The 8268-nt window shown below is 45.0% G+C and overlaps 1 pseudogene; it reads left to right on the top strand.

Moving 5' to 3' along the window:
• The first annotated feature begins 395 nt into the window (after window positions 1-395).
• Window positions 396-3733, top strand: LOC127959053 (histone deacetylase complex subunit SAP130-like; annotated as a pseudogene).
• Window positions 3734-8268: the final 4535 nt, after the last annotated feature.

The raw sequence follows: 8268 nt of genomic DNA, 5'->3' as shown, positions 1-8268 counted from the left end.
TCCAGACTTGAATCAGTATGTTTTCATTGTGGCCAGCAACCAGTCTGGGGTGGCACAGAAATCTTCTTTATTTCAATAAAAAATGTGTTTGTTAAGTGTGTATTGCTACTAGATCTTACATTTCAAAGTACAGCTGTGCAATAAAGGTGTTCTATCCTATAAATTCAGTATAATGAAAGGGTGTAATATATTTAACTGATACAGTAGCCTAATTGTCAGGTAGAATACTAATTGAAGATCTACTTAAAATGCCCCACATACCAAAACAAGTGGTTAGCGTGATATCAAAGGACATTTAAACCATCTCTGATTTTTATTATATCGTGTTGTATTGTTATTGGACATACTGTAACTATGCCTGTGATTGTTAAAAAAACGTGTTCTTTATCCCCGCGATGAATACGCGTAAGTGAGCCATATTGGATAGTCTACTACAGTAATGTTCCAGATATAATTGTTTGCGCTCTGCTTTAACACTGGGTTTTGTTATAGGCATAAACCATAAATATTTGACTGAAATACTTGTCAATTAAAATCTGTTTGCATGAACTTTAACTTTTAAATATTTTAAATGTTGCCCCGCCTTCTACTTCTCAAACCTCGTATTTTCTATGATATAGCGCTTAGAAAACACGGAGGAACTTTGTGCTTGGCGAGTTACCCATCGTGTGGTGATAGAGGCGCTTTGCCGACTAAGAAACGTGATTGGAAAACAGTTTGCCTGAAGAGCCCCCATAGTTCCTGGATATAACCTGCACTTTATAAGCAACAACAGCTTTTGTCAACCAGCAATAACGCCTCTGTTTTTGATCTGTTTTGATCTTTGATCGCGGCTTAATAAGAATATTTGAAGTGTTGGTGGATATTATTTGGTAAAAGAGAGCGAAGGGAGATTAATGTCTAGCCTGTGCAGTGTATCGATCGTAGTTTGCTGTTGGTTTTAAACATGAACTATCATACATGTGCCATTCTGAACACCATCGTGCATTGTACATCCAGACCTAGTTAGAAACGCACTATAATCATGATTTCTAAATCTCTGGGGTTGCTTGAAGAGTACACATTAGAGTACAGTTGCAAGTAAACTCTGCTGCACAGTGGACAGAAGCAGTTCTGCTCTCCAGTTCTTTTTGAATTGTGATATTTGTCCTTGCCCTTTAGCACATGAAGATATTAACTGTTCAACTGTAATTTGTCTTTTCTGACAGATAATAGACACAAGAAGAGTTCTCAGCACTTTCCCAGAGCTGCACTGCCTCCTTCTGGAGCTGGAACAGGTCAGACGTTTACTGACAGCACACAACCAGGTAGGAGTCAAATTTGTATTTTTTTTTCTGAACAAAATTGCAGTTGCGATTAATAAATGAATAAAATAAATAAATACAGCTGTGCTTGTTTGTAGGGCTACACGGTTTGGAATTTTGAGCCTATATCAATACGGCTATAAAATAATAAACTATTATTACTAAACAAAAACACTAAACAAGTATTAATATTGTAGTTCTAAAATCATTAAAATAATTTTTTTTAATGATTTAAGAAAAATAATAATTGTATTTTACATTACAATTGAAAAACTGCAAGAATAATATTTACCATTGTGTTGCAGTAGGCAGTGAAGACAGCAGCTGTGAAGTGGATCACTCTCAGGATCCTCCGGCTGGCAGCAGCAGTGGCAGTGCAGGTGAAATTTCATTGTTCTGTGATGATAAGCAGGAGACTGTGGTGGTCAGGCCCTACCCGCAGGTCCAAGCTCTAGGCCAGCCTCCTGCTCTGCTCCAGCATGTGTCTGTCCAGCCCAGCCCAGCCTAGCCTTCCTTTAACTGTGGCCGCCCCATCAGTCCAACTACTGCAGGGCCAGCAGTCCAGTGTCAGCGAGGGATCAGTGAAGGTAACTTCATATCACTTTCTTTGCTCCTGTGATTTTTATCAAAATGTATTTTACATCAACTTCATTTGGACACATCTATCTCTCTCTATATCTATCTACACATACACACACACACTTTTTTATTTTGGATTCTTTAAATGATAGTTTTGAATCACCATAACTTTAAGGCAACTTGGACTCACAAATGATTTTTTATTTTTATTTTATAAGTCACCTGCTCCAGCCATTAGCCATAGTCATATACCTGTTCCAGTGTCTGGACATATCACAGTTCCCCTTGAGAGCAGCATTGCTCCAGCATCTATACCAGTGGTATGGGCACTATCACAATGATTAACTACTTCTGGACGACAGGTTTCTTTAGATAACACACAGTATGCTTATTGCAACAAACATTTTGTGATTAAATAATGTTTCTCCAGGGACAGAGTAACCTGCATCAACTAATGGCTACTAACATGCAGATCTTCAGGAGCAGTGGTCCTGCGCTACAGATCGCATCGCCAGCTCCTTCCCACACTTTCACCTCCCATCTGCCCAGAGGTCAGTAATTTCATTCATACAAATCTGACATGATTGCATAAAGGGATAGTTCACCCAAAATGAAACTTGGTTCATTATTTACTCCCACTTTTGTCGTTTCAAATGTGTATTTACTTACTTTTTTTATATGATATCTGAGTGCACAACTGATGCTTGCGCGCTTGGTAAATCACTTCCGCGAGAGGAAAACTAAATCGGACGTGAGGAAACGGTAGCCCGCGAGCTCATTTCAAACTCCCCCGCGCGCGTGACATGTCAATTGCACTATTGGCATCGATTTGACGCCATACTTTTTTTTGTAGACAATTTTTTGTAGATATTTTAAGAAATGTCTCTGTGTTTATTTAGTTTTGATATAAAATGAAAGTAATGGTCACCAAAGCTGTTCCAGAATCCAGCAGGGTGAACATGATTTCATCCTTGTAGATCCTGGAACAACATTTCAATCAACCAGTGAGAACTGAGGGAGAAGTTAAAAGGAAATGTACATTTTAGTCCTCCAACCAGAGTTAGGTGCTTCTGCACCTTTGTTATGTCGTATCATTTCCCTCTCATTTTAGGGAAAAATTATGGGTAGGGTTAGGTTTAAGGGTAGGGATAGGGTTAGTTCTATGTTTTTGGACAATACTGTTGACCCAGGATCAACATTTTGTTTACATTTTACTTATACATTATTAATATTTTTATGCTCAAATCATAAAATAAAATGTATTGTTATTTTAAGCAATACAGTTACTAAATATAAAACATTCAATTCACTCACCAAGAGAGAACGAGAGAGTGAAGATACATTGAACATATTACAATGTAAAGATCATTATTGTAAAATTATCAAAATGCATGACCTGTTTTTCAACTGTATTTAGCACTGAAATTGGTTTTTGGAATAACATTGTGTATTTACACACTGGATTTGTTACTTTTACAGTAGTTAGCTAGTCTATCACAGAATTTCTTTTAAAACATCAATGAAATTAGGTGTTAATATACATCCTTGTGCTGAATTGTATAATAATGTCACAAGTAGCTTTGTGCTAAAATAGACTGTTTATTGTTTATAGAGGGTTTGTTTGTTTGACATGAACTGTAACCTACTGTAATAGTGTAATATTTGTGCTTATGTTTGGTGTTTCAGGTGCAACTGCTGCAGCTGTTATGTCTAGCAATAAAGGCTCTACTGTTCTCAGACCAGCCGGAGGAGGAAACACAGGGCCTAGCCAACCTGCAGCTGTGCAGCACATTATACATCAGCCTATTCTGGTGCAGAGGCTTCGCAACTTGCTGATCACATACAACTAGACACAGCAGTCTGCTCGGATCTAAACAGCACTTAAAGTAAATGTCATGTTTAGAGCCTTGACCTTTTTGTGGCAATGTCCACCATATTCATAGACCACTATTACATTTCCAGTTGTTCATGATTTATTTATTTATTTATTTATTTTTCGTGCAATGTAAATTGTACGTAAAGAAGAAAGGCTTAACTTTTATTCTCGCTGTAGTATTGTTGCTGCTGTCATGTCATGGAGATGCTGTGCGTTTCCAAATATGTTAAGGGGTGTAACATTTTGTTCACACGATTGAGGTATTTGGCCAATCACAATGCATTGGAGAGATGGCCAATCAGAGCACACCTCGCTTTTCAGAACGAAGAGCTTTGTAAAAATCGCTGCATTTTAGAAAGGCAGGTGTAACGGAAACAGGTCAATTTAGCTCAAAGGGAATCATTTAATAATTTAAAGGGAATTTGAACAGAATCACTGTTTCACGGCTGGTCACTAGACGCCCTGCGATTCAGTGAACGAGCCGTTTAACATCAAATCTGCGCTGGATACTAATATCCAAACTATAGTGAAACACTATCAATTAGCAGAGTAACAAGATCGGCAGTTTAACACATTAACTTGTAAGCACAAAACACAAGGTACTTCTCTTTTCAATATGAATAAGGCTTTATTAGATAAATCTAAGACATATAAACTAATCTAACACATAAACGCACGCACACACACATTCACACAAGTTGCAGGAAGATCGAAAGTTAGGAAAAGATGAGTTTAAGAGAATGAAAATATGGAATCCCAAGTTTACAGCAATACGTTAAATTGCATAGACATGAACAACCATCAATCACGTAATTAGCCCTCGCATTGAGTTCCTCAAAGGGGTTAAAATTATATTAGATACACCAGCACAACAAATATCTGGGGATACATTGCCTTCGTTTGCTGTGAAAGGGAGTCCCGTTGAAAGGGGTATCCCGGTGTCGCTGATTGGCTGGAAGTTCAGTAGTGACTGAAGTGACGTCTTTGGAAGCCCGTGGTTGTTTGGCGTTGGCTGAAGGTGCAGAGTCGTGTGGGCTGGTTGAAGTTGAACGGGCACCCGAGGTCAGGCGTCAGAGACTTGACGTTACAAAACTTAACTCAGAACACGAAACTCTCAAACGGAAAAGAAAAGAAATAAAGTTTGACGTGACTAGGTTGTGTTCCTTCTCATCGTGGCTAAGTAGCAGCAGGCATGCAGGCTGAAGCACGCAGAACCGCGCTCAAAGAACAATGATGACTAAACAGCATGGCTAGAAGCTAAAAGCTAAAGCTAGGTAGCAAAGCTACAAGCTAAAAGCTAAGAGCAGGCATGACTAATAGCAGAGACTAAAAAGCCAGAGACTAAAAGCAAGATTTCATGGTGTCCAAAGAATTTAAAGTGGCCTGTTGGCCACACCTCAAATGTTGTCTTGACCAATCAGATATTGTCTTGGCTCGGGGGTATCATAAATCATTTGTTTATCTTACTAAGCATGTGGTCTGAATTTTCCTGCCTTGCAGGGTCTAATTTTGGACATGATTCCTATTACCAGGTTATGATATATTTTACAAATAAATGATTGTCAGGACAATATCAAGCAAGAAAATTCAATCACACACATACCAAATGGCTATGTATCCTTCAGCTATCCCATAGTTATTAAAAAATAACATACACAATAAGTGATTATAACATAATAGTCAAATGTGTGGGTTACATATAAATAAATATGGAATGAAGCGATGGACTGATTCATTTAGAAGTCTTTTTGAGTTCATTCTGGTCCATATATATGTACAAAAGCAGTTTCTTTGCCATTCTCATGACAAAGACTTTTCTGTGAAGACAGAGGTTTAAAGCCCTTCCCCCCCTTAGGAATTTCAGTCTGGGTCCCTATCTGTCGGTCACTACGAGTTATGTCGACCGACAAATGGGGTCTGACTTGGGAGGCCAATCATCTCTGATTTTAAGAGAAAACGCCAATGAAATTGGCAAGTGGATTAACACACCTGAGCCACTCCCCGTGCCAGCGGGTATAAATAGGGCGACAGGTGCATCCACTCATTAGATTTTTGCTTCGGAGCCGAGTAGTTGATGTCAAGAAGTCGCTACAAAGCCATCATCTTTGTTTTGTTTGAAGCTGTTCCTGGTCGGTGTGACGGCGCGTTACAGCGGTGTCCCTGCGAGACGGCGATTCCCCTGGGCGCTTCGGCTAAAAGAGACAGTTTCTAAAAGAGCAAATCACGGACGATTCGCGTCTTTTTCAAGATGCCGTTTCGTCCGTGTCCTTCTGGATGCGGTCGTTTCCTGTCTTCGGTTGACGGTCACGAGCGTTGTCTGCAGTGTCTGGGCGTCCAACACGCTGAGACTGCGCTCGTGGATGATTCATGCGTCTACTGTGGGCGTATGAACATGGCAGCGCTGCGATCGCGTCTCTCACTCCTCAAGGGGAGTGCAGCAGACCCCTCTGTCGCCACCCGTCCCGGTCTCTCTGGCTCGAGCAGAGGGCCGCCGGCTGGCGCTCTGGGAGATCTGAGGATCACAGTGAGAGCTTCTCCGCCGGGCCACGCCCCACGGACCTCTCACTCCTCACGCAGCGACTGTCCCGTGCAGCTGCCGATTGATTCTGCTGGGCCGTCTCACAGCGGTCCCAGCGTGTCTTTCGGTGCGCCGCCCGAAGACCAGATGTCGATTGCTGCATCGGGGGATGGGTTATCGACCTCTGAGGATGAAGGTTCGGCGGGGCTGCCCCCCTCGGGTGTTGTCGCTGCTGCCGAATCGGACTTGGAGTTGTCAGCCATGCTTGCCCGGGCAGCCATGAGTATCGGGCAGGAGGTGACTACACCGCCCAGTCCCGAGCCCTCGCGGCTGGATGATTGGTTTCTCGGCGCGGGACGCGGCTCACAACCTCGTTCTGCTCCGGCCTGCTCATCGCCGTGGGCGCCCCCCTGCGCCCTCCACACCAACTCCGCCCCGTGCTGAGAGTTCTTCGAGGCCGGCGCGTCGAGCCCCGCGCAGGAGAGCGTCGCCCCCCGTGTCACTCCCGGCTGCAAAGTCCTCGAGGAAGTCGACCAAGCGGCCCTGACACGGGCAACTCGGAGATGCGGAGAACTGCTCTTCAGGAGATGGCGAAGACAGCGCCACTCCTTCCCCCGAGGAGGGCCAGGTGGAGAATCTTCAGTTTCTGTTTTGTTCTGTTCCGCCACTGGTGAAACGGCCAGTGGCACCCACATTTTCAATAAAAGAGCAAATTCTCCTTCCTCCGAGTTGCAAGGCTCGTGGGTTGACAATGAGCGACGCACAGCTTCCTCACTCTCACCCACGACGCCCCCTTTCGCCAGCGGCCAAGAGGTCACGGTTCGGAGACGAAACGCCTCTCCACGCGTCTCTGGCCAGTTCCTCCGGGAACACGGGGAGCGTGGCTTGCGCTGCCCAACCCGTCACGCTGGCTCATCCGGACGGTCCGACTCGGCTATGCGATTCAGTTCGCCCGGCGACCCCCCAAGTTCAATGGCGTGCTCGAGACTTCGGTGGCAGTCCAGGACGCCCCTGTCTTGCGCGAGGAGATTGCTGTCCTGCTGGCGAAGGATGCAATCGAGCCGGTCCCTCCAGCATGAGGACGGGGTTTTACAGCCCTTACTTCATCGTGCCCAAGAAAAGCGGTGGCCTTCGACCTACCCTGGATCTGCAAGTATTGAATCGGGCCCTACACAAGCTCCCGTTCAGGATGTTGACGCAGAAACGCATTATCAAATGCGTCCAGCCCCAGGACTGGTTTGCAGCGATCGACCTGAAAGATGCGTATTTTCATGTCTCTATCCTCCCTCGTCACAGACCGTTCCTGCACTTTGCTTTCGAGGGTCAGGCATGGCAGTACAAGGTCCTCCCCTTCGGGCTCTCCCTGTCCCCCCGTGTCTTCACGAAGGTCGCGGAGGGCGCCCTTGCCCCACTCTGGGAAGTGGGCATCAGGATCCTCGACGACTGGCTCATTATGGCCCGGTCCCGAGAAGAGTTGTGCGATCACAGGGACTTCGTGCTTCGGCACCTCAGTCAGTTGGGGCTTCAGGTCAACCGGGAGAAGAGCAAGCTCTCCCCTGTGCAGAGAATCTCTTATCTCGGTATGGAGTTAGACTCGGTGAGTATGACGGCACGTCTCACCAGCGAGCGTGCCCAGTCAGTGCTGAACTGCCTGAGTTCCTTCAGAGGCAGGACAGTGGTACCACTGAAACACTTTCAGAGGCTCCTGGGGCATATGGCATCCGCAGCCGCAGTCACGCCACTCGGGTTGCTTCATATGAGACCACTTCAGCACTGGTTACACTCCCGAGTCCCGAGATGGGCATGGCGCCGCGGTACACATCATGTCACCATCACACTGATGTGTCGCCGCCTATTCAGTCCCTGGTCGGACCTTGCTTTTCTACGGGCCGGCGTGCCCTTAGAACAAGTGTCCCGGCACGTTGTTGTCACAACAGATGCCTCCAACTCGGGCTGGGGCGCGACATGCAACGGGCAGGCAGCTTCAGGGT

This window comes from Carassius gibelio, chromosome B6 (assembly GCF_023724105.1).
Source record: "Carassius gibelio isolate Cgi1373 ecotype wild population from Czech Republic chromosome B6, carGib1.2-hapl.c, whole genome shotgun sequence".
In the NCBI taxonomy this organism is placed as follows: Eukaryota; Metazoa; Chordata; class Actinopteri; order Cypriniformes; family Cyprinidae; genus Carassius; species Carassius gibelio.
The sequence above is the reverse complement of the archived record's forward strand: the minus strand, read 5'-3'. Positions and strand labels throughout refer to the sequence as shown.